General features: G+C 42.2%; 1 protein-coding gene across 4 annotated transcripts in view; it reads left to right on the top strand.

Moving 5' to 3' along the window:
* The first annotated feature begins 7,973 nt into the window (after window positions 1-7,973).
* The window catches only part of LOC147797944 (uncharacterized), a 55,408-nt gene continuing 37,316 nt past the window's right edge, over window positions 7,974-26,065 (top strand). The window contains exons 1-3 of one of the 4 annotated variants that reach the window (XR_015426726.1): window positions 7,974-8,126; window positions 13,877-14,038; window positions 18,678-18,864. The gene's annotated coding sequence lies outside the window, so the exon portion shown is untranslated. The remainder of the gene's footprint in view (window positions 8,127-13,876; window positions 14,039-18,677; window positions 18,865-26,065) is intronic. The other 3 variants (XM_087142263.1, XM_087142265.1, XM_087142267.1) reach the window with 3 other exon arrangements.

Below are 26,065 nucleotides of genomic sequence, written 5' to 3'. Positions count from 1 at the left end.
TGAACTTACCGTCTGAAGTCGTTCAGTATTACAGTCGTCCACTACCTATGCACTAAAATTTGGTGACTTTTTTCCGTTCAAACAAAGTCGAATAAATCCCTTTCATGTCGGCGACACTTAGTATGCACACTTTTTACTTAGTATGCAGTTTACCCCTAGCGAAACAGCAAATACACAGGCCTACAACGTAATTTTTCGCCTTGGATCCGCCCGAGTGTGCAAGGAAAACATTTTATGGAGGGGTTTGAAGATATGTGTTTTCCCCTCGCACATAATCTGAAATCTGATCACAAGCGCCCGCTCCTGGACCCAGACTAGTCATTGCCAGGGGTAATAAATAACAGTGACGAGCCGAGCAAGGCAGCGATTTCTCGAGCTACCATCAGACCAATCAGTGACAAGCCGTATAATAAATTATGAAGAGCAGTGAAGACTCATCGCCCCCATTGCAGATATTGGACCTGGCTCTACGGCGTAATCACGTGTGTTCGTTAGTGTGGAGGCGAGTGGCACACACGCACGATTTTTTCCTTAAATAACCAGCGCGTAACCAAATGTTTGGTTTTGTGTTTGCTGTTGTAAGTTTGCGGCTTGGTCTACTTTATTTGGAGGAGTTGTGGTCATGCCGTCACCGTTTTCACTGAGAACCACGTATGTTGAAAGTAGCCTTTTTTATTTCAATTACATTCATGTTGTTACAGGCCAAATCTCAAACAGGAAGGACAACGGCATGAACGTTTCATATAAACAGCAAAAACATAGGTCAACAAAGGACATCACAGTTAAAAATTTTCCTTCCAATTAACTATCCATGTGTCTCGATTTGTCAGGGTGTTTCTAATTTATCTTGTAATTACACATATAAGATCATTCCAGTGAAATCTACGACCATGGTATAACAAAGCACGTGTTGCCTGCAGTGACACGGTCCATGGGTTTTGTACACCCGAGGGGCAAACGACACTTGGGCAAAGCTGAAGGTGTATAAAGCACGTATGTTTCAGGGGGAAATTATTCACTGCGCATGTCCGGTATTTAGGGCCATTTGCACGCGTAATGAGGGCCACGGGAATTAGTGCCTGGCAAACAGCTGCTTCATTTCGTTTCTCTTCACTGCCTTACACAGTTTCTAGGGGAAAAATTGCTGTATCTTCCAAAGGATATGCATGTAATGAGGGGATTTCCCGCCACCCATACGAATACCAGATAAACCACAGGCTAACCCACAGAGAGCTATTAAACAAACCGAATCAATCATATTTACGGTTATCATTGAGCAAGGCACAAGCCCCACAGTATCTTTTGAAAAAGGAGATTGTTTGGCCCCCAAAATGGTGAGATTGTGTAAATCGTTGCCAGGATCAACTCCCTGGGTCTTTGAGCTTTCATATGAGAGCAGAAGGGCTAAAACCTACGGTTGAAAAATGTTCCTGAGTGCCCGAGAAAGTTGAGGGTTGCCACTTGAAAAATGGCTGCAATCAGACTTCGGAAAAATCACTTTTTGGGGGTGATTTTCTTTTGTGGGAATAATTAAAAATGTGATTGGTTAACCCACAAAAAATTGAAAAGAAATTGAAAGATAAGCGACCAGACAAGAGATTCATTTGTGTTTAAGAAATCTCAGGGATGTTGGCGTGCATGCTACTGGGCCCTGAACAGTGCTGATTTTACACAGTTTTCAATGGGGCTTGAATTATTGGACTGGACCCTGCTGAGGAATTTATTAGTTTCCGGCTTCAATGGAGTTCGGGAGTTTCAAAAACCTGCGAATACACGAATGTACATGGGCTTCATGGGTTTTCCCCTGCGTATTCACTGAAAAGCCTGCTGTATGTAACGACAACGTTTTGCAACTCGCCGCTGTAAATGTAACAATGAAAAATTGTTGCCTGCAGTTTTGGGGTTACGGCGTTTTCACGTATGTTTCATCCCCATTCAACGTGTGGAAACAAACGACTTCGACCGTGAGCGGCTGTTGCTTGACCAGACCCTCGTAAACCATACGGAAATGTTCTTAGCAACTTGCCAATCCTCTGTTGAGCCTTCTCGTTTTGAAGACTTCGTTTGCACGAAGTTATCAAAAGATCACATTGAAACTCTCTCTATGTGCTCTGGAGGGCTTAAACCGAATAAAACTCTACAGAATCCTGAAAAGAAATGCTACATAAATAATTTAGCCTCAAAGTGGTTGCTAAGATGATAAATTGTTTCCATTTTCAATCGATATCTTGGTCTTTTTTCCACAGAATTTCTCAAGTTTAAAACTTTTCCCTGAACAGTGAGACACTGTATACGACAGGCCAGAATCTCAACTACACAATACAATCGGTTCTCTGGCGCTAATTTTTTTTGTTCGACTTTCATGAGTTATATTTCATACTTGCGCATGTACTGTACATGTATAAGCTGCGGTACGCGGGTACCAGGCCGCACGCGCAGTGCACCTTGCATGGTACGTAGCTGGGTCCGTTTTGGACATTTAAGAAACACGTACGGATCGCGCTGCGCAAGTATCAAATATAACTCATGAAAGTCGATTTTTTTTTTTTTTGTAGCCTGCGAAGTAAACTATTGCAACCATTCAGATATCTAATGGTTCACCTGACTGCATTGTGAACAATTCAGGCCTTCTCGTGAGAGAGGGAGAATATGATTTATTGTAAGGCATTGACATCGTTAAGGAAAATTTAGTCATGGGATTCAGCCATCCATGACCCTGTGTGAACAAATAGTATGTAACTGGAAAGAGGAAATTTAGGGCTTCAAAGTGCTGCTAAGTCTCCACACAAAGTCCGAAGAAATTTTGTTTAAAACGCACTAATTTTTTTTTTTATATTTAGGAATATGGAGGCCTAGTGCACTTAAAGCCATTTCAAACCTTTTTTCAAGGAAACAAACATGACACAATGTATGAATCATTTTGCATGCCGTGTGTTGTGCATTTCATATTCTGAGTACCTAATTAGTTCATCTAGTGGATGGGGCGATCCCACGCCACGGGACTTTTCATGTTTTGGATGTAGAGTTGGGTTTTTATTCGTTCCTCAAGGCAGATGTACACAGTGGGTGGGTTTGCAGATGGAGTGATAAATCCAATGCAGTAATGATTACCTCTACACAACTTTTGAAATCACCGGCTGCAGCTATTACGGTTGACCTGACGGGTCAGGTCAAAACTGCACACAAGTGAAAGGTAAGCGATGTGTGAATTCCCCTCAGTTTAGTGCAGTCAGAACGGACCAGACACAAACAGCTCGTCAGAAACAAACAGAACAGAACAACGCTCTTTATAGAGACTGACACATCATGTTTGACATTTATATTTAGAAGATAGCTAACACAAATCCCGAACAACGAAATTTCAGGTGTGACTGATGGGTCAAGGATTGAGAAATCTGTCTACCGCGTTCCATCTTGCAGAATTGGTTTTACTTTTCTTCGCTTACAAATTACAAGCATTTTACCAAAGGTAAGAGATACATTATCCGGTCATTGAAAATTAATTGCTAATTTTCATCATCTTGACAAAATATTAACAATGTGAAACATTTAGAGGTTTTTCTGTGGTAGACGTTCTGTGGCTGTATTTTTTTTTTATTTTTATTTTTTATTTTTTTTGGTGAAATTCTAAGTAAGCGTTTTGATTTAAAAGGTAGGCCTACCTATTTGGGCTCGGGAAACTGTTGCTCAACGGAATAAAGATCGGCAACTTATTTCAGAAAAGAAATGAAGTAATCGTCTGAACTTGGCCCTGCCGAATAAGGCCAAAATAATCAGCTAGGGCCTATTATTGACACACAAAAAGTGTAACGCGTATCCCGACACGCGGAACTAAGTCACGGCCCGAGCATTCCATCGCTTTCGCCCGAGCTGGGCTAAACGCTTCCGCACGTCTCAGTTTAGCGACAGGGTACCGACCGTGGTAGTGCTGACGCACCATGGTCCACATTCCCAGATGCATAAGACTGCAAGAATCCATGAGCCCAAACCAATGTTTTTACGCACTTTTGAGTTTGAGCAGGTTAAATTTCTGTCCTGGTTATTTATTTCTCCTCTTGAAGAGACTGTAATTACAAATTTGTACAGTATAGCCAGAACACACAGCCGGATTGCACATCTTCTTTGATACAGTCGTCACGCATTTTGTTCCCGCGCCGAACTTTAAGCGTTTGCCGCCGACGGGGTTTATGGAATAGGAGTCTACATTTTAATGCAAATTTTTCTCGTGACAATTAGGCCCCCCGAAAGATTCACCCTGTTACTGACTTGCGCGCAACGTCTGGTAGTCAGCGACAAGACTGGCGTGCGCTGCTGACCATACTTACAAAGCGGAAGGAATTTTCGTGGAGTGAAGTGAAAGCTCACTGCAAACATATTCACGATGGCTCTTTTCAATATAGGCATATTTCAAATTAACGAAAAGGTTGTGCATTGGATAGCAGAGATCATGGGGTGAAATGTGTAACTGATACCAGAAAAAAATAGCAACATAATCATTAACAGAATTTCATTTTCAAGATGTATTTTTTTGCGTTGGGGAGATGTTAATTAATATACAGTGCTTATTAATATACTTTGGGTAAGGGCAAAACCTGTTATATTAATTAAGAATCTAATTTGTCCTGGAAACTGAACTTACCGTTTGGTGTCGTTAAATGAAGAGTAGCCCACTAAACTCAGAGATGACTGACTTTTGGGTAAAACGTAAACCCAAATGTTGTTTTCATACACCTGGCGTTTAATAGTAAGTGCGCACTTTAGCTGTTGCATCTAGGGTTTTACTTCGTGTCTGGTGTGTTTTCTTTTACCAAGCCCGCGGATGCGCTCTGCAAAGGACTCCGACATTGGAGTCACACTAATTCACCAGCTGGCAAGCCTGGTGAGTCACGGATGATTGCTGGCGCACAATACAATCCGCCACGTTGAGATGAAATATGGAACACAGCACTGATCTCTCGAGGAGGCACGCGCCTTTTGTTATTTCTGCGCTGTGAATTAAATAATCAACCAAGGTATATAGTCTAAGCGAATGGGTGCGAGTGTGATAACACAAGTCACGTGACACGAAAGTGCATGTATAAGTGGTTGGTTTCCATGCGGTGAGCGACCTTGTTGCAGACGTTTTTGAGTTCACACACAGTGACACAAAACGTATACATAGGGAACTTCGTGTTCAGAGGTCATGGTTAGTTCTGAGTCAACGTTCACCTGTGACACTCAAACACGCAAGAAATGTCCCTGCACGTGCACGTGCAGTCATCTTGCGCTGACGAAATCTCAGCCAACCGAATATATACATGTATGTCCATTAATAAAACGGAATGAAACCATTGAGACCATGTTTCCAGTACTGTGTTTAACCCCCTGTTTTGTTAGCAAGATATTGCCACCGTCATGTGGCGGTTAATATTAATCCTGCGAAACAGAAAATCAGCGATTGCGAGAACACTATTGCGTCGAAACTACATTTTAGAGCTGCGAAATCGATCGCAAATTTCAGACCGAGATCGGTCGTGAGACAGCAGAAATCCAAGCTACGTTTAACCTGTCTGACTGTAAATTTAGTTTGTGTGCATGGTTAATTGATTTTTATAAATTTGGGATTAATTTGAGTGAAACTAGAACAACCCAACAATTCACCACGGGAAAAGAAAAGTCATGTTCACCCGAATCAATGTTACTTTCAGTTCAGTTTCTTGTTAATTTTCAAAAATAATGTTCGAAAGACTGCCTGCAATGATTTCAATACTTAAAACAGGGTCACTTTAGAGCATGACACTTCTGAACACCGTTATTCTGAGTTAAGCTGTGTTTTACTTGAAGCTCTGTTAGCCACAAGAACAAGAACTCCGTAATCATCCTACGTGAACTACTCGTGCTGTAATGCAACGACCAGTGAGTGCGATCATCGCTTTTTCAAAATTCAGTTACCTATTTTCAAATCTCCGATTTCTCCTGCCGCTAAATTGTGCAATCATTCACTGGTAGTGCCCATAGGAATACACAGTATAGTTACGGGTACGAACGACGGACCACCGTCAGCAATCGTTTCTTTGCCTCATTGGGTCGAGGGTGTCCGTTTCATTGAAGGACTAGTTCATGGTTAAGATTATTTCTCTCAGGATGGATTTTTGGCCGACGTTTCCAAAGTGAAAGTCTCTTCGTTGTATCTTCCGGTCAGATGACTTCATCAACTTCAAATCTAACACATGACATTTCTGCATGGAGGTCATTATATCTGTAGATTTTCAGACACTTAGCCACATACATTTTCAATATTGTTCCCAACCCTTTGCTCGGAACACGCTTGTGAATACCATGACAGCACGGGTACACCGTTCAAAGCAACTTCGCTATCACCAGTTCTAAAATTACAAGGCAAAATTGCTTGGCACTCCTGCTTTCGACCGGAAGGAAGGGTCACGTGATTCCATTTGCGCGACATAAATAAAGTGATGCATTTACTCCATCGCTTGCCTCAAAAAAGCAAAATGGGGAATCACACGGGTGACTTCATAAAAAATTAACGTACTTTTAAAAATTAAAGTGTGCTGAAGTTTTCACTTGTAATTTGAAACCTAATCGTGTCGAGATTACGTATGGGTGATAGGCACCACTTGAGATTAGGGTCGCTACATCATTATTGAAAGTTTCAAGTTCATTTCTTAATAAGGTGTGGAGAAAAGCTGCAGAGAATATGGCTGCGCAGGAAAATGAGGAAGACGGAAAGAAACAATGATTTATGAGAAAGGTCCGTGATCGGGCACCCACCAATTCTTGCAAAACACCAAACACAAACAAAATCACGCTTAAATATCGCCATTCCACTAATCTCACTGAGTTATACTGCTCACTGGGGTCAGAAACATTCCTGGACCATTTACTCCTTACGGAATACCCAACAACCTTCAGTTTAATCCTTCTTGCAATGAGCACACACACAGACCTCCAATGTACTTTTTTATTTCGTGCTTACCAAGTCCTGAAAATGAGAATGCTCAAGAGAGGATTTTCAGGTACTGTATCTGAAGACCTTTCCTTATGGTTTTATGAGGGTCTGGTCAAGTTACCACCGCACATGTCGAATCGCTATTTCCGCACACCAAATGGAAGTGAAACACACGTGCAGTAATCAAACTGCCATACACAACAAGTGATAAAGGATACTCAGGAAATAATCATGTCAGTTTCTCGGGTATTCAAGACATGCATCAAATTAAAGATCATTAGGCCTATCTTCATCTTCTTTTCCTTTCAGGTTTTAGTGGTGTAACCGATGAGTTTCAAAGGTACCTCTATCCAGAGATGAAAAGCAATAGTGTAATTCGATCACCAGAATTAGAAGCCATTACTGCGTTGGCACAACGCTCGTAAACAGGTGGAACGCGCGCGTTACATGCCTCTTCGACCAATAGGGTGTTGTGATTTACCGCATGCACGCACGCGTCAAGCTGAAGAATGTGTGCGTGTGAGTGCGATGCCACAGCAGTTATGGCGTGTAATCGGATTAGTGTACACATTTAACAAGATATGCTTCCGTTGTTTCATTTAACATCAAGGGGAACATTCAAGTGCACGTAGTTCGATGAAACTTTGGACGCGCACCACAAGTTGAGATGACTAGTGCTAATTCATGGCACGTGATCGACAGTTGACCAATTATATTGTTCAAACATTCGAGAGAATTAACACCCTTTTGTTCCCCTCAGTTGACGAGTGAAGGTGTAAAAGAAAAGTCACGGTACTAAAAACTACGCCGGTTTTAATGAATCATAGCGAAAAGGCTTCTTCCCATTGCTGCAAGGCAGCCAGAAATGTCCGTGCAATCATTAGGTAGGCATTGACCTGCGGGAATGGTAACTCGTGACCGATACCAGGAAACACCATGAGTCCTGTGTGTGTGTGTGTGTGTGTGTGTGTTTGTATTCTTTTGTGACAGTGTCAAAGCGGGACCTTCCAGAGTGTTCGACACTCCCCATCTACATGACTATTGTACAGGCATTTGCAAGAGGGAACCATTCGATCTGCAACCACACACCCCCACTAGAAACTGTCCATCTGTCGTCAACTGATGCTGGACAACACAACTGATTTACGTTTGGACCATGCATTATCAATTCAAACAGGTAAGGTTTTCCTTTTAAACAGTTTCTTTTCAGACACATTTAAATGTCTTTTCAGGTATATGTGATTTATTCAATTGGTAACTATGAGCCTTACAATCTTCACAGTGTGCTGTGATGTCTGTGTAGCAGAGTGAGCCATTCATACTTCAGTAGCTACCATTCATTTCTGTAATGTTGGAAAACCCTGAAACGACTGAATTGTCTGCTTCTTTTTTTAACCAATTGGTACTTTTAGGAAGGTTTGCTGTATGTGCCAGCTAATGGGACAGGTCTTGTCCGCGTAGACAGCATGCTGCCATTAGGCAGCATGTGGTCAGATATATGCAACGAATAAAGATCAAGACAGTGCCGAAGATGAAAGATTCGAACGCGGTCATTATCTTGTACTCGCTATAACCACTTTGTTGTAGATGGACAGGAAGATTCAGTCTTCTAGGCCCCTAAGGGAAGTTACCAGAAACAGAGATCCGTCGCCTGACAACGCGCGTTGACCTTTCAATGGTGGATAAAATACATCATCGTTTTAAATACACGGAAATAATATGAAAACCTCCAAACGAGCCTTGCCAGCGCCAGTCATTTATCATACAAATTGTTTCACCAGTGGGGGATATGTTAACATTGACAGAAATCCACATTTCCAGCGCGTTGGTTTAGTGATCGGTTTCACCCAGTGCAGAATTGTGAAGAAAAACAAAATACGCAGACAGCCATTCTGTGGGCTGGTTGGGAACGTCACTGGAACGTTCCCTGAAGAAAAATGTCAGACTGAACAATTGCTAGGGGTCACGTGATAACAATGCACCCTGTCAATTTCATTTTTCATGTTGCGAACGGGGTATAGGCAAGTTCCCAGCAGAAACAACCTGGTTAAGTAGCACCGCACCGCCCCAGTAGCTGATATGTGCGCCGCTTAGAGACACTCTGACCCGGGGTAAACCAGCGCGACACGATCGGTAGGTGCAATGGGAGCAGCCGGTAATGAAAGGGGTTTTGCAACGGGAGATCGCCACCGAGCGCAAGCGCGGTCATTGGGCTGCGGTGCAAGCCGGCCGCAGCCGCTTGCTCTTTCATGGAACAAGCTGCACTGTTTTTACAGGAATTGCCTGTCACTTAGACGCCAACACTCCCCTGTAAATTGTACATGTGCATGCACATCGTTAACTCACAGTTCCAATTTTCTCAAATAATGGCTTTGTTTCTGTAATCTTTCCCTCAGGAAAGATTACTGAAGATATCTGATGTTTCACATCGGCCATTAGACTTAAATTTCAGTCTGTATAAATGTAGTGCGTCTGTTTAAGGACTGAGGGCAGAAGTCAATGAGATCGGGTCTTTGTGTCACTTTACAGTAAAATATTTGTGTAAATTCCTCACCAAGCAAATGCACAGGCGGCGGATCAACCTTGACACCGACATGGATATCTTTTGTGAGGCAGTGCATTACGAGACGCTGTTCCACCTTTCATTGTGTTGAGAACATGGGTCGATCACTGGCATCGGTAACATTTTGCACAAGATATGATGTTGGCATTTATGTTACGAACAACACAAGCCTGCATGATGGTTTCTCAGCTTTGAATCCTTAGCAGCCCGGCCAGCCGGGCCGACCAAACATCCATGCATATCTGTTGTTAGCAAAGCATTTTCTCAACTTTGGTGTTTGCAGTAAATTCTTCATGGTTTTGAAAACACTACTCAACAGAATTAGAGGAACAAGAGAACAGAATGTTTTTGTCATTGTCTATATGGGCTACCGTTTCGGAACAAGAGGCATTAAAGTTATGTGAAAATCATTCAGGTGTTGTCAATCGGTTCTCAAACAATATACTCAAAATGTTGATGCAATCATGCGTGTCATTCTGTTCTCTTGTTCCTTAAATTCTTTTGAGTAGTGCTAGTGTATTATGTATTCAGATGAGCTTCACTGTACTGTAAATTACCCCCACCGTACAAATGACTAGGGTGGAGAAACAGGGAAGACGTGTGAGAGCGTATTCTTGTTCCAGTTTTGATCCTCTCAGACTATTCCGTTATGATTGGAAAAGTGGTCAAATTGAGCCCATATTTCTCTTTGTGTTTGAAACAGCCGAAGAAAGGAAAACAAATGAACTTATAAGATGTAATGTTGTTTTCGAATACACAAGAAATATTACATCTTGACCATCCAAATTGCGCTGTATATTGGCCATAATTTATTGCGGAATTTCATGCAAGTGGTCACACACATGTACAGGTACATGTACAGTACATGTGCTTGTACATGTACATATGTAAGTATGTACAGGACGTCAAGGTGAAACTATACATGAAGCTGTACATGTACAGTGTACATGTACATGTACATTTAGTTGCTGTACATACATGTACATGTACGTTGATCACTCACACATAAGTTCACTACCACACTTTCCTGCCTGCAGCCAGGCTGCGCTTCAACCACACATACAGTGCCTCCTACAGACAAACTACACTGCCGTAAATCAGACCTAAAAGTGGACACACATGGCCGGGTTCGCAACAGCCACATTAGACTGGGCTCGGTCCAGTAATGAGGTCTCGAGACGATCACGAGATCTCCAACACTGCCGCACATTCCCACTTTAACTTTGAAACTGTCACAAAACGTGTTTCGCCGTGCAAATCTAATCACCTTCTGACCTGACGGGGCGGGTCTTGACGTGACAAAGACGATAAACGGTGAAAACAACGATACGCAAAACATTTTATGGAGGGGTTTGAAGATATGTGTTTTCCCCTCGCACATAATTTGAAATCTGATCACAAGCGCCCGCTCCTGGACCCAGACTAGTCATTGCCAGGGGTAATAAATAACAGTGACGAGCCGAGCAAGGCAGCGATTTCTCGAGCTCCCATCAGACCAATCAGTGACAAGCCGTATAATAATGAATTATGAAGTGCAGTGCGACACCAGCAAGACTCATCGCCCCCATTGCAGATATTGGACCTGGCTCTACGGTGTAATCACGTACTGTATGTTCGTTAGTGTGGAACGATTTTTTACTTAAATAACCAGCGCGTAACCAAATGTTTGGTTTTGTGTTTGCTGTAAGATGTGCGACTTGGTCTACTTTATTTCGAGGAGTTGTGGTCATGCCGTCACCGTTTTCACTGAGAACCACGTATGTTGAAAGTAGCCTTTTTTATTTCAATTACATTCATGTTGTTACAAATCTCAAACAGGAAGGACAACGGCATGAACGTTTCATATAAACAGCAAAAACATAGGTCAACAAAGGACATCACAGTTAAAAATTTTCCTTACAATTAACTATCCATGTGTCTCGATTTGTCAGGGTGTTTCTAATTTATCTTGTAATTACACATATAAGATCATTCCAGTGAAATCTACGACCATGGTATAACAAAGCAAGTGTTGCCTGCAGTGACACGGTCCATGGGTTTTGTACACCCGAGGGGCAAACGACACTTAGGCAAAGCTGAAATAAAATAAATAAAACACGTATGTTTCAGGGGGAAATTATTCACTGCGCATGTCCCGTAGTTAAGGGCCGCGTATTTGCACGCGTAATGAGAACCACGGGAATTAGTGCCTGGCAAACAGCTGCTTCATTTCATGTCTTTTCACTGCCTCACACAGTTTCTAGGGGATAAATCGCTGTATCTTCCAAAGGATATGTAATGAGGGGATTTCCCGCCACCCATACGAATACCAGATAAACCACAGGCTAACCCACAGAGAGCTATTAAACAAACCGACTCCCTATCAATCATATTTACGGTTATCATTGAGCAAGGCACAAACTTGAGAGATAAGATTGGGAGGTACTTATTTACGGAAACCCTACATAGTAAGGGTGCAACGTGCCTCCTCAATGACGTACGTGATTACACAATACATGTCATACCTGCAATGTGCGCCTCGCTGGTGTCCAGCTCAGAATTCATTGGTTGGTCTGATGGGAGCTCTGCTGGGTGCAGACCACTAATTTAAGTGAGAATTTCTGGCCAGCTCATTAGCATTAAAAGTGTCCCACACTATCTTTTGAAAAAGGAGATTGTTTGGCCCCCAAAATGGTGAGATTGTGTAAATCGTTGCCAGGATCAACTCCCTGGGTCTTTGAGCTTTTATATGAGAGCAGAAGGGCTAAAAACTACGGTTGAAAAATGGTCCTAAGTGCCCGAGAAAGTGGAGGGTTGCCACTTGAAAAATGGCTGCAATCAGACTTCGGAAAAATCACTTTTTGGGGGTGATTTTTTTTGTGGGAATAATTAAAAATGTGATTGGTTAACCCACAAAAAATTGAAAAGAAATTGAAAGATAAGTGACCAGACAAGAGATTCATTTGTGTTTCAGAAATCTCAGGGATGTTGGCGTGCATGCTACTGGGCCCTGAACAGTGCTGATTTTACACAGTTGTCAATGGGGCTTGAATTAATGGACTGGATCCTGCTGGGGAATTTATTAGTTTCCGTCTTCAATGGAGTTCGGGAGTTTCAAAAACCTGCGAATGCACGAATGTACATGGGCTTCATGGGTTTTCCCCTGCGTATTCACTGAAAAGCCTGCTGTATGTAACGACAACGTTTTGCAACGCGCCGCTGTAAATGTAACAATGAAAATTGTTGCCTGCGGTTTAGGGGTCCACGGCGTTTTCACGTATGTTTCATCCCCATTCAACGTGTGGAAACAAACGACTTCGACCGTGAGCGGCTGTTGCTTGACCAGACCCTCGTAAACCATACGGAAATGGTCTTAGCAACTTGCCAATCCTCTGTTGAGCCTTCTCGTTTTGAAGACTTCGTTTGCACAAAGTTAACAAATGATCACATTGAAATTCTTTGTATGTGCTCTGGAGGGCTTACACCGAGTAAAATTCTACAGAATCCTGAAAAGAAATGCTACATAAATAATTTAGCCTCAAAGTGGTTGCTAAGATGATAAATTGTTTCCATTTTCAATCGATATCTTGGTCTTTTTTCCACAGAATTTCTCAAGTTTAAAACTTTTCCCTGAACAGTGAGACACTGTATACGACAGGCCAGAATCTCAACTACACAATACAATCGGTTCTCTGGCGCTAATTTTTTTTGTTCGACTTTCATGAGTTATATTTCATACTTGCGCATGTACTGTACATGTATAAGCTGCGGTACGCGGGTACCAGGCCGCACGCGCAGTGCACCTTGCATGGTACGTAGCTGGATCGGTTTTGGGCATTTAAGAAACACGTACGGATCGCGCTGCGCAAGTATCAAATATAACTCATGAAAGTCGAACAAATTTTTTTTTGCAGCCTGCAAAGTAAACTATTGCAACCATTCAGATATGTAATGGTTCACCTGACTGCATTGTGAACAATTCAGGCCTTCTCATGAGAGAAGGAGAATAGGATTTATTGTAAGGCATTAGCATTGTAAGGGAAACTTGGTCATGGGATTGTTCGGCCATCCATGACCCTGTGTATAATTGGAAAGAGGAAATTTGGGGCTTCAAGGTGCTGCTAATTCTCCACACAGAAGTCCGAAGAAATTTTGTTTAAAACGCACTGTATGTAGGAATCTGGGGCCTAGTGTACTTTGTTAAAGCCATTTCAAACATTTTTTTCAAGGAAACAAACATGATTACATTGTATGAATCATTTTGCATGCCGTGTGTTGTGCATTTCATATTCTGAGCACCTAATTCATCTAGTGGATGGGGCGATCCCACGCCACGGGACTTTTCATGTTTTTTTTTTTTGTTTTTTTCCTGTTTGGGTTTTTAGGCCTATTCGTTCCTCACGGCAGATGTACACAGTGGGTGGGTTTGCAGATGGAGTGATAAATCCAATGCAGTAATGATTACCTCTACACAACTTTTGAAATCACCGGCTGCAGCTATTACGGTTGACCTGACGGGTCAGGTCAAAACTGCACACAAGTGAAAGGTAAGCGATGTGTGAATTCCCCTCAGTTTAGTGCAGTCAGAACGGACCAGACACAAACAGCCCGTCAGAAACAAACAGAACAGAACAACGCTCTTTATAGAGACTGACACATCATGTTTGACATTTATATTTAGAAGATAGCTAACACGAATCCCGGACAACGAAATTTCAGGTGTGACTGATGGGTCAAGGATTGAGAAATCTCTCTACCGCGTTCCATCTTGCAGAATTGGTTTTACTTTTCTTCGCTTACAAATTACAAGCATTTTACCAAAGGTAAGAGATACATTATCCGGTCATTGAAAATAAATTGCTAATTTTCATCATCTTGACAAAATATTAACAATGTGAAACATTTAGAGGTTTTTCTGGGTTAGACGTTCGGTGGCTGTATTTCTTTTTTAGTTTTATTTATTTTTATTTTTTTGGTGAAATTTTAAGTAAGCGTTTTGATTTAAACGGTAGGCCTACCTGCTTGGGAACCTGTTGCTCAACGGAATAAAGATCGGCAAAATATTTCAGAAAGGAAATGAAGAAATCATCTGAACTTGGCCCTGCCGAATAAGGCCCAAAAAATCAGCCATTATTGACACACAAAAAGTGTAACGCGTATCCCGACACGCGGAACTAAGTCATGGCCCGAGCGTTCCATCGCTTTCGCCCGAGCTGGGCTTAACGCTTCCGCACGGCTCAGTTAGCGACAGGGTAGCGACCGCGGTACGTGCTGATGCACCATGGTCTACATTCTTCCCCGATGCATAAGAATGCAAGAATCCATGAGCCCAAACCAATGTTTTTACACACTTTTGAGTTTGAGCAGGTTAAATTTCTGTCCTGGTTATTTATTTCTCCTCTTGAAGAGACTGTAATTACAAATTTGTACAGTATAGCCAGAACATACAGCCGGATTGCACATCTTCTTTGATACAGTCGTCACGCATTTTGTTCCCGCACCGAACTTTAAGCGTTTGCCGCTGACGCCTTGGGGTTTATGGAATAGGAGTCTACATTTTAATGCAAATGTTTCTCGTGACAATTAGACCCCGAAAGATTCACCCTGTTACTGACTTGCGCGCAACGTCTGGTAGTCAGCGACAAGACTGGCGTGCGCTGCTGACCATACTTACAAAGCGGAAGGAATTTTCTCGGAGTAAAGTGAAAGCTCACTGCAAATATATTCACGATGGCTCTTTTCAATATAGGCATATTTCAAATTAACGAAAAGGTTGTGCATTGGATAGCAGAGATCATGGGGTGAAATGTGTAACTGATACCAGAAAAAAATAGCAACATAATCATTAACAGAATCTAATTTTCAAGATGTATTTTTTTGCGTTGGTGATATGTCAATCAATATACAGTGCTTAGTAATATACTTTGGGTAAGAGCAAAACCTGTTATATTAATTAAGAATCTAATTTGTCCTGGAAACTGAACTTACCGTTTGGTGTCGTTAAATGATGAGTAGCCCACTAAACTCAGAAATGACCGACTTTTGGGTAAAACGTAAACCCGAATGTCGTTTTCATACACCTGGCATTTAATAGTAAGTGCGCACTTTAGCTGTTGCATCTAGGGGTTTACTTCGTGTCTGGTGTGCTTTCTTTACCAAGCCCGGCCCGCGGATGCACACTGTAAACGACTCCGACACCCAAGTCGCATAGGCCTCCTAACTCACATCTAGTATACACTACACGGTAAAACCTAGCGAATCACGGATGATTGACAACGCACAATACAATCCGCCCACGTTTTGGATGAAATCTGGAACACAGCACTGATCTCTCGGGTAGACACGCGCCTTTTGTTATTTCCGCGCTGTTAATTAAATAACCAACGAATGTTGGCGAATGTGATTACACAAGTCACGTGACACGAAAGTATACGTGGTAGGTTTCCATGCGGTGAGCGACCTTGTTGACTTCACGAGGATTAACACAGAAGAAGTACTTGTGCACCAACCTACACAGTCGGTGTTCTTTGTTCTATGGTTCAGGCTAACGCATTCTTTGTTGTCAAAATATAATTGAATAGGAGGCAGCAAATTCTTAGCGCAGATTCCCCACAGTTACCCCCAAAACCCACCCCGGTGCAAGATTATGGGAGAGGGGGCACATCTTAAAACCTCCCACCCTGGAATGCGCACCCGGTACCCCTGCCAGAAACTTTTTTGCTCATTTTAACATGTAAAAAGTGGCTATAGTTTGTAAGGGGTGAAAAGATGTATCATGCGAAAGCTTGAGCCAGTCAAATTGCAGACGTTATGAGTTCACACACAGTGACAGAAAACGTATACATAGGGAACATCGTGTTCAGAGGTCATGGTTAGTCCCGAGTCAACCTTCACCTGTGACACTCAAACACGCAAGAAATGTCCCCTGCACGTGCAGTCATCTTGCGCTGACGAAATCTCAGCCAACCGAATATAAATGTCCATTAATAAAACGAAATGAAAACATTGAGACCATGTTTCCAGTACTGTGTTTAACCCCCTGTTTTGTAAGCAAGATATTGCCACCGTCATGTGGCGGTTAATATTAATCCTGCGAAACAGAAAATCAGCGATTGCGAGAACACTATTGCGTCGAAACTACATTTTAGAGCTGCGAAATCGATCGCAAATTTCAGACCGAGATCGGTCGTGAGACAGCAGAAATCCAAGCTACGTTTAACCTGTCTGACTGTAAATTTAGTTTGTGTGCATGGTTAATTGATTTTAATAAATTTAGGATTAATTTGATTAAAACTAGAACAATTCACCACGGGAAAAGAAAAGTCACGTTCACCCGAATCAATGTTACCTTGAGTTCAGTTTGTTGTTAATTTTCAAAAATAATGTTCGAAAGACTGCCTGCAATACTTAAAACAGGGTCACTTTAGAGCATGACACTTCTGAACACCGTTATTCTGAGTTAAGCTGTGTTTTACTTGAAGCTCTGTTAGCCACAAGAACAAGAACTCCGTAATCATCCTACGTGAACTACTCGTGCTGTAATGCAACGACCAGTGAGTGCGATCATCGCTTTTTCAAAATTCAGTTACCCATTTTCAAATCTCCGATTTCTCCTGCCGCTAAATTGTGCAATCATTCACTGGTAGTGCCCATAGTAATACACAGTATAGTTACGGGTACAAACGACGGACCACCGTCAGCAATCGTTTCTTTGCCTCATTGGGTCGAGGGTGTCCGTTTCATTGAAGGACTAGTTCGTGGTTAAGATTATTTTTCTCAGGATGGATTTTTGACCGACGTTTCCAAAGTGAAAGTCTCTTCGTTGTATCTACCGGTCAGATGACTTCATCAACTTCAAATCTAACACATGGCATTTCTGCATAGAGGTCATTATACCATTATACAAGGCAAAATTGCTTGGCACTCCTGCTTTCGACCGGAAGGAAGGGTCACGTGATTCCATTTGCACGACATAAATAAAGTGATGCATTTACTCCATCGCTTGCCTCAAAAAAGCAAAATGGGGAATCACGCGGGTGACTTCATAAAAAATTAATGTACTTTTAAAAATTAAAGTGGGCTGAAGTTTTCACTTGTAATTTGAAGCCTAATCGTGCCGGGATTACGTAAGGGTGATAGTCACCACTTGAGATTAGGGTCGGTACATCATTATTGAAAGTTTCAAGTTCATTTCTTAATAAGGTGTGGAGAAAAGCTGCAGAGAATATGGCTGCGCAGGAAAATGAGGAAGACGGAAAGAAACAATGATTTATGAGAAATGTCCGTGATCGGGCACCCACCAATTCTTGCAAAACACCAAACACAATCAGTACCACACTTAAATATCGCCTTTCCACTACCGGCATAATCTCACTGAGTTATACTGCTCACTGGGGTCAGAAACATTCCTGGACCATTTACTCCTTACGGAATACCCAACAACCTTCAGTTTAATCCTTCTTGCAACGAGCACATACACACACCTCCAATGTACTTTTTTATTTCGTGCTTACCAAGTCCTGAAAATGAGAATGCTCAAGAGAGGATTTTCAGGTACTGTATCTGAAGACCTTTCCTTATGGTTTTATGAGGGTCTGGTCAAGTTACCACCGCACATGTCGAATCGCTATTTCCGCACACCAAATGGAAGTGAAACACACGTGCAGTAATCAAACTGCCATACACAACAAGTGATAAAGGATACTCAAGAAATAATCATGTCGTGTGAGTGCGATGCCACAGCAGTTATGGCGTGTAATCGGATTAGTGTACACATTTAACAAGATATGCTTCCGTTGTTTCATTTAACATCAAGGGGAACATTCAAGTGCACGTAGTTCGATGAAACTTTGTACTTTGGACGCGCACCACAAGTTGAGATGACTAGTGCTAATTCATGGCACGTGATCGGCAGTTGACCAATTATATTGTTCAAACATTCGAGAGAATTAACACCCTTTTGTTCCCCTCAGTTGACGAGTGAAGGTGTAAAAGAAAAGTCACGGTACTAAAAACTACGCCGGTTTTAATGAATCATAGCGAAAAGGCTTCTTCCCATTGCTGCAAGGCAGTCAGAAATGTCTGTGCAATCATTAGGTAGACATTGACCTGCGGGAATGGTAACTCGTGACCGATACCAGGAAACACCATGAGTTCTGTGTGTGTGTTTGTATTCTTTTGTGACAGCGTCAAAGCGGGACATTCCACAGTGTTCGACTCTCCCTATCTACATGACTATTGTACAGGCATTTGCAAGAGGGAACCATTCGATCTGCAACCACACACCCCCACTAGAAACTGTCCATCCGTCGTCAACTGATGCTGGACAACACAACTGATTTACGTTTCGACCATGCATTATCAATTCAAACAGGTAAGGTTTTCCTTTTAAACAGTTTCTTTTCAGACACATTTAAATGTCTTTTCAGGTATATGTGATTTATTCAATTGGTAACTATGAACCTTACAATCTTCACAGTGTGCTCTGATGTCCGTGTAGCAGAGTGAGCCATTCGTACTTCAGTAGCTACGATTCATTTCTGTAATGGTGGAAAACCCTGAAACGACTGAATTGTCTGCTTCCTTTTTTTTTAACCAATTGGTACTTTTAGGAAGGTTTGCTGTATGTGCCAGCTAATGGGACAGGTCTTGTCCGCGTAGACAGCACGCTGCCATTAGGCAGCATGTGGTCAGATATATGCAACGAATAAAGATCAAGACACTGCCGAAGATGAAAGATTCGAACGCGGTCATTATCCTGTACTCGCTGTAACCACTTTGTTGTAGGTGGACGGGAATTGAGTCGGCTTTTCTTGCGCATATTTTTTTTTACGTTATCATGATTCTCGCCCCGTCCGAAGATTCAGTCTTCTAGGCCCCTAAGGGAAGTTACTAGACACAGAGTTCCGTCGCCTGACAACGTGCGTTGATCTTTCAATGGTGGATAAAATACATAATCGTTTTAAATACACAAAAGTACATAAAACAAAAGAACATAATATAAAAACCTCCAAGCGAGGCTTGCCAGCGCCAGTCATTTATCATACGAATTGTTTCACCAGTGGGAGATATGTTAACGTTGACAGAAATCCACATTTCCAGCGCGTTGGTTTGGTGATCGGTTTCACCCAGTGCAGAATTGTGAAGAAAAACAAAATACGCAGACAGCCATTCTGTGGGCTGGTTGGGAACGTCACTGGAACGTTCCCTGAAGAAAAATGTCAGACCGAACAATTGCTAGGGGTCACGTGATAACAATGCGCCCTGTCAATTTCATTTTCCATGTTGCGAACGGTAAGAACCCTGCAATACAGTCTACACTCAGCGTTCCACACAGAATTGTGGGCCTGGTCTACGTGTACCGTACCAAGTAGCTTCTTTCAATCTGTGACAGTGCCTCGCTATTGGACTACCTTAGTGATGCATTATTACTTCAGAGTGAGTGAATTTGGCAAGCAAGTTTGTTGGCTATGGCACAATACCAAGTATTTTCTGTTAGTGTAAATAGATAAAATGTTAGTCTTTCACACCTGGCTGAGATGGAAATATTCAGAGCGCCCTATTTCACAGCTACAAGTTGTAAACAAGTCCGTGAAACTTTTTATTACAACAACAAAAAATCAGATAAAGATGAAATGATATGTCAGCGTATACAAAATGTGTTGATTTTGTTTTCAGTGCATTAAATTTCCATTAAGTAGTGACGATGTATTTACCGTCAGCCATCTTTCTTTCGTTTATTGCTACTTTTATACGTGGGATTAGACGACATGTCTTCAAAGTTGGCCCAAGATGTCTCTATTCCTTCATCTCACACAGTGGGAAAAAGGGTTTGTTTTTTCCTTCCAAAATTATGTAAAATAACGCTGACAAACTTTGGCCAGTATGTTTAATCGTCGTTGGTAGACGTTGTGCTTCCTGGCGCTCCAAACCACCGAACGCATAGCAGATGCTTAAACCGAAAGCGAGACCAGCCTTTCTCCCTTGTTTGAAAGACTATTATGGGCTTTTCTTTTGGGGGGTGCATAACAAAGCTGCGATGACAGTAGTTAAAAACAGATGGGTTTGAAATATTTTTGCAGACATGAGTTGGAGATTTTCAATTTTTTTCTCACTCTTTTGATCTTCTACTTATAATTCATAGTGCCCAATATATTGTTTTTCTCTGATGAATTCCGAAGCTCATTGCTTTGTGACGCGCTATATCCCATTTGACTTTGCCATTGTGCCCATACGGTAAAGTTTCTTGTTATTGACACGGAGCCCTTCTGTTGTATAGGGAGTCGAAAGTAGGAAGCAATAGTCATTGCAGATTAAACCACGCCCACTTAACGCAGTGGGGCGTTGAAATAATTGTAATGCAAAATTGGCGAATTAGCTATGATTGGTTGACAATTGTTTGTCAGTCATCAAATTTATATCACGCCCACCTATTGTAAACAGTAGTGCGCGCGTGTGCGAACCGGATTGGTTGACTATGTGTGTTGCACTATATAGGGCAAGTTCAATCCAGTGTAACTACTGGTCAGTTTTGTTGGGTGCCCAATATTGTGCATAGGCTGCCCATCAAAACCGGCCATTGATTGACTGATTGCAAGGTGTTTTGAAATATTGCCAAGAATGTGAGTGGTGCTCAAGCGTTTTAGCTATAGTTGTAGGATATCTGTGCATATGGAAACAAACTGTGGGAGTACAGCATTGAAGATATTGCCTTAAAAATGTTCCTTCAAAACGGAGCTGTCGCTATTTTTGCGATGCTAGCTCAGCTAATACCTGTCCAAGATGAATTTCATGTATGAGTAAAAAAGGAATGGGTCGAAGCGCAGATCGAGACGATTAAAATACACTTTAATTTCGCGCCCACTATTCTTTATTTACTGACGTGACCGCTTAAGAACTACACGGATTCACACAGTTTTGTCGAGGTACGTCTTAATTTGCTAGTCTTGACAGCCCAGCCGAGGGTTTTGGTACTTTTTATTGATTCATTGACCGACTGACTGACTGATGGATCTATTGATGGATCCATTGATCGATCGATCGATTGATCGATCGATCGATTGATTGATCGATTGATTGATCGATTGATCGATCGATTGATTGATCGATTGATTGATCGTTTTTTTGATGATTTTTTGTCTGCTGGTTATATGTTTTTCCTTTTCTTCAGGATTTTGACTTGCTTATTTAAATACTTTTTTCTGTTCAACTTTTTGGGGGTGGGGCAAATTGTCCCCCTGCCCCCCGGTGGATACTCCACTGGTCACAAACTTAAATTAAAGCCATGCCAGGCGTGTGGGGTGGCCATCTCGCCGCCCCCCCTCGTTATTTTCTACTTGCCATGTATCTAACAGTGTTGCCTACCTTATCAAGTAGCGGCGGGGATCTGTTGTCGAGGTTTTACATGATCAAAAAGAGTAAAAACAACCGTTCAAAAGGGCGTATCTAGGCCAGTGTGTGTCTGTTAACCGGTAAAAACGGTTCTATAATAACACATCGGCGTCTGATTTTACGGATATTAAGATTGATTGAAATTTCTTTCGGCCCAAGAAACAGCCAAAATGACTCGACGTCATTTGGTTTATTTCCACACTTTCGATTTCTGATCGTAGATCCTTCACTTATTTGTCAAGCTGTAAACTTTTGATGTGGATTATATGTATTCTAATGGTTGTTGTTCGTTCTGAAGATTTTTTTATTGTCACGTATGCCAAATAACTAGTGGGTAACTTTCAGGTGATGCAATTCAGTAATTGCCGGGGTGTTTTAAAAGACATTGTACCTGTACATGCAGCGAGGTTACGTTTTTACTGTGGGAAAGATGGTATCTTCCAAAATGGTGCAGTTAATGACAAAAAAGACCACGACCTGGCTTGTGTATAGGCAGAAATTGCGCCTGTGGTATTTTACTTTACACCTTCGTGGGCGGGGCCATGTGAACGTGTGAACTGGTGAGGTTTTTGATTTACACCAGGTGTCAATATCTAACCCGTATATACCGTTGTTGAAAACCGCGGCTGAAAGTGGGACTCTGTTCACGGAATACTGAAAAAGAACAGTACAGTGATTTTCAAGAGCTACAACAGAACCCCTTAACAAGCTTTGTAAACGTTCAATTTTCCTCTGTAACATGAATTAACATAAATTTACATCTTGATTTTGGTGCCCCCAAAAAACCCACTTTCATAAAGCTGATTTCGTCATTTTCCTCGTGTTTCCTGTTATTGCGAGTAACAGGTAATGGTTTTTTAGAATTTCATTTGAATTAAGTCATCATGCGTGCCAAAAATACGAACTGCTACTGTAAATAACACATATGTTTTTAACCTTCCCTCTTGTCAAGTGTGACTACATTTGGAAGAAGAATGATGCTATATAAGCAAGCTGCTTGTTGGTACATATTGGTCTAATAGCAACTGTGCGGATACTGCATCTTTATGGACAAATAAGAAATGGGTGCCACCATAAACAGACGAAATGCGCTATTGACCAGTTTTCCCAACCATCCGATGATGTCATTAAGCAGAAACAGTCATAAACTCAGGCTTTTCTGTTCCATCTCACGACTCTAAAATCATGAAACAGATATTTGTTCCGGATTTGTCTTGAATGTAATGTCTGACACCTTACCCGGAAAACAAAGAATTTGATCCCAGTTAGAATACAGCAAGACAATATTTTCAAAATTCTTGTGTGGGTGTATCAAAACCTTCGACGAACTCCAACAAAAAGATGGAATTCAATGCAGGTAGATTTCCCGAACCTTCATGTTCGTACAGGTTGCAGTTTTCTCAGCCTTACCCTTAAAAAATAGTCCTATAATGATGCAACCTGTCTGCCTGTTATGTCTGCTTTGGTGCGGGCAGAGAGCGCGAACAGGAATCGACTCGAAGTACTTGAACTTGAATTATTATTGTCATCATGGAAATAACAGATTTATGATTCCTTTGTACTTTTGTACAATCGTTAAAAAACATGTACGACTGACACAGCAGCTATTTTTGGAAGCCTGTGTGAACATATAACCCAAAGTAACTGTGAACTCAATAAGCTGGGTCATAAGTCCACACCGAGTCATAGGGGCATAGCCAACTGCTCCACCGCTGAACCGGCCGTGGACTGCGTCATCTGCAGGCGCACCGTATACGTCTGCGACACGCGGTATAGGCAAGTTCCCAGCAGAAACAACCTGGTTAAGTAGCACCGCACCGCCCCAGTAGCTGATATGTGCGCCGCTTAAAGACACTCTGACCCGGGGTAAACCAGCGCGACACGATCGGTAGGTGCAATGGGAGCAGCCGGTAATGAAAGGGGTTTTGCAACGGGAGATCGCCACCGAGCGCAAGCGCGGTCATTGGGCTGCGGTGCCAGCCGGCCGCAGCCGCTTGCTCTTTCATGGAACAAGCTGCACTGTTTTTACAGGAATTGCCTGGCACTTAGACGCCAACACTCCCCTGTAAATTGTACATGTGCATGCACATCGTTAACTCACAGTTCCAATTTTCTCAAATAATGGCTCTGTTTCTGTAATCTTTCCCTCAACCCTCTGGTGCCATCACACAACACTTTACCGTACGTCTGTTTTTACGGAAATGGCTCAGTGAAGGTATTGTCCTAGCCCAAACGAAACTGTGTTTAATCTATGCTGCTCTGTTCCTACAGGAATTTCTTGGTAGTTGAGACGCTAACACCATCCTGTAAAGAGACTAGAAGCCAAACATGTACATACACACTGTTAACTCACAGCTCCATATGGTTCTGATGCTGTAATGTTTCACCAAGGGCTTGTAAGACGGAGATAATGTGCCATGTAGTCAGTTTTCCTCAGCCCCGGGTAATTTCACAGCACTTTTTTGTCGGTTTTTACGGAAATGGCGCAGTCCAAGTATGATCTCAGCAACGTAAGTGTCCGCTGATAAAAGCAAAACCGCAGTAGTAGTGTCACTTGATGGAATTCTTGGCATTAAAGATAGCAGGCCCGCTATGTTAACTTCACATCAATTCGCTTATAGTTACAATGTGTAAGATTATAATGACAGCACAGCGTCATTTCAACAGACATTGTCTTTGAAGCTGCGTACCAGTGACATATTTGTGTAATCTGAAAAGTGACTCTTTTCACTTGTACATCAGACAGTTTTCCTGCAATATCGTCATGCTTCGTGCCGAACAGCATTTTTGGATTTTGGATTCTCTGGATTTTGTGTGTACAACTGTGGGTTACTGTGTTTACTGTAAATGTCAATGATAACTGTGGATTTGAACAGAACAAAAGGAACGTAGCACGCACTCAACCCCCGTGCACGGGCTACATTCTTTTGGTTTATTCAAAACACATTGAACATTTATTTATTTATAGTTCAATGACAGTTCTCGACTCGCGAATTTATCACGTCTCATTCACCGGGCGGAGTGGACTTTGACAATGGAAGCCAGCCCGGGGAAAGTTTCTTCTGACTGCCACCCGCGCCGATACCTCTCACCGTCAATTTCGCCCCGATAGAATTCTGGGTCAGCACATGGTGCTCGACATTGACTATTATACAAGCCTCTTGAATTAAGCTCAAAGAGGGTAGAGACTGTAAACCACGACAAGGGTACGGATTGATCGTGACACGTGTCCTCCGCTGCGATGATGATTCACGTTTCAGTTATCTTGTTGAGTCGTCTCCAGACTAAGCTGTTCATTCGACCAGCTGGCCCGAGAGCTGTAGTTGCTTCCCCCACTTGGGAAGCTAAAATCGAAGTTGTCCAGTCCATGCAATTGATGCAGAGTGCATAGTATAGTTCTCTCTGAAAGAGATCTTTTAGCAAATTATTTAAACCTGAATCCAGTTACTGGTCTATTGCGTGGCTTCTCTCTCTCTAAATTTACAAAGTAAGTGTCCCTCCCTTGCTGCTCAGCATGACCGACCGATCGACCGACCGATCATGTTGCAATGATCACACGGTCAGAGACTCAGCCTGTGGGGAATATTAAGACAGCTCCTTGAACACCTGTCGTACCGAGGTTTCTGATGTGGAGGACATGATCCATTTTCAAAATAAACAAGGCATTTAAATGCCATTGAAATGGCACGAACATAATTATTACACTGGACACAAGGAGCATTACACAAGAATGCAAATATTGTCCGAACCCTCTTTCATTTATAATTCTAGGCAGAACTTTTTAAAACATAGCTTCTGCTTCATTTAATCATTTCCAAGTTTGGGGGTCAATAAATGATAAATCATGCAGAAAAAAACGCTTTGTTAAAAAGCCCCGAAAAGACACATCGTCTCACGAGCTCAACAATATTCCCGTGATTTTTACCCGCTACTGTATACATGTACTTCCTGCTTCGATAACAAATGCTCCTGATGTGGTGATGACGGGCTACACTCCTGATTTGTTGAGTTATTATTTTCTTATTTTTTATTTTTGTGGGGACCGCACTGCTCCATAATTCATTTTCACTCACACCGGTGGTCTCACTCCGATAGTTCGGGGGGGTCGCGAATTCCGGCAATTATTGCCCGGCTGCCGAGTGCATTGTCGGAACGAATGTGTGTTCCCCCCCCCCCCCGACTAC

This window comes from Acanthaster planci, linkage group LG10, assembly GCF_054643075.1.
Source record: "Acanthaster planci isolate LZ-2023a linkage group LG10, COTS_SCS, whole genome shotgun sequence".
Lineage (NCBI taxonomy): Eukaryota > Metazoa > Echinodermata > Asteroidea > Valvatida > Acanthasteridae > Acanthaster > Acanthaster planci.
The sequence above is the reverse complement of the archived record's forward strand: the minus strand, read 5'-3'. Positions and strand labels throughout refer to the sequence as shown.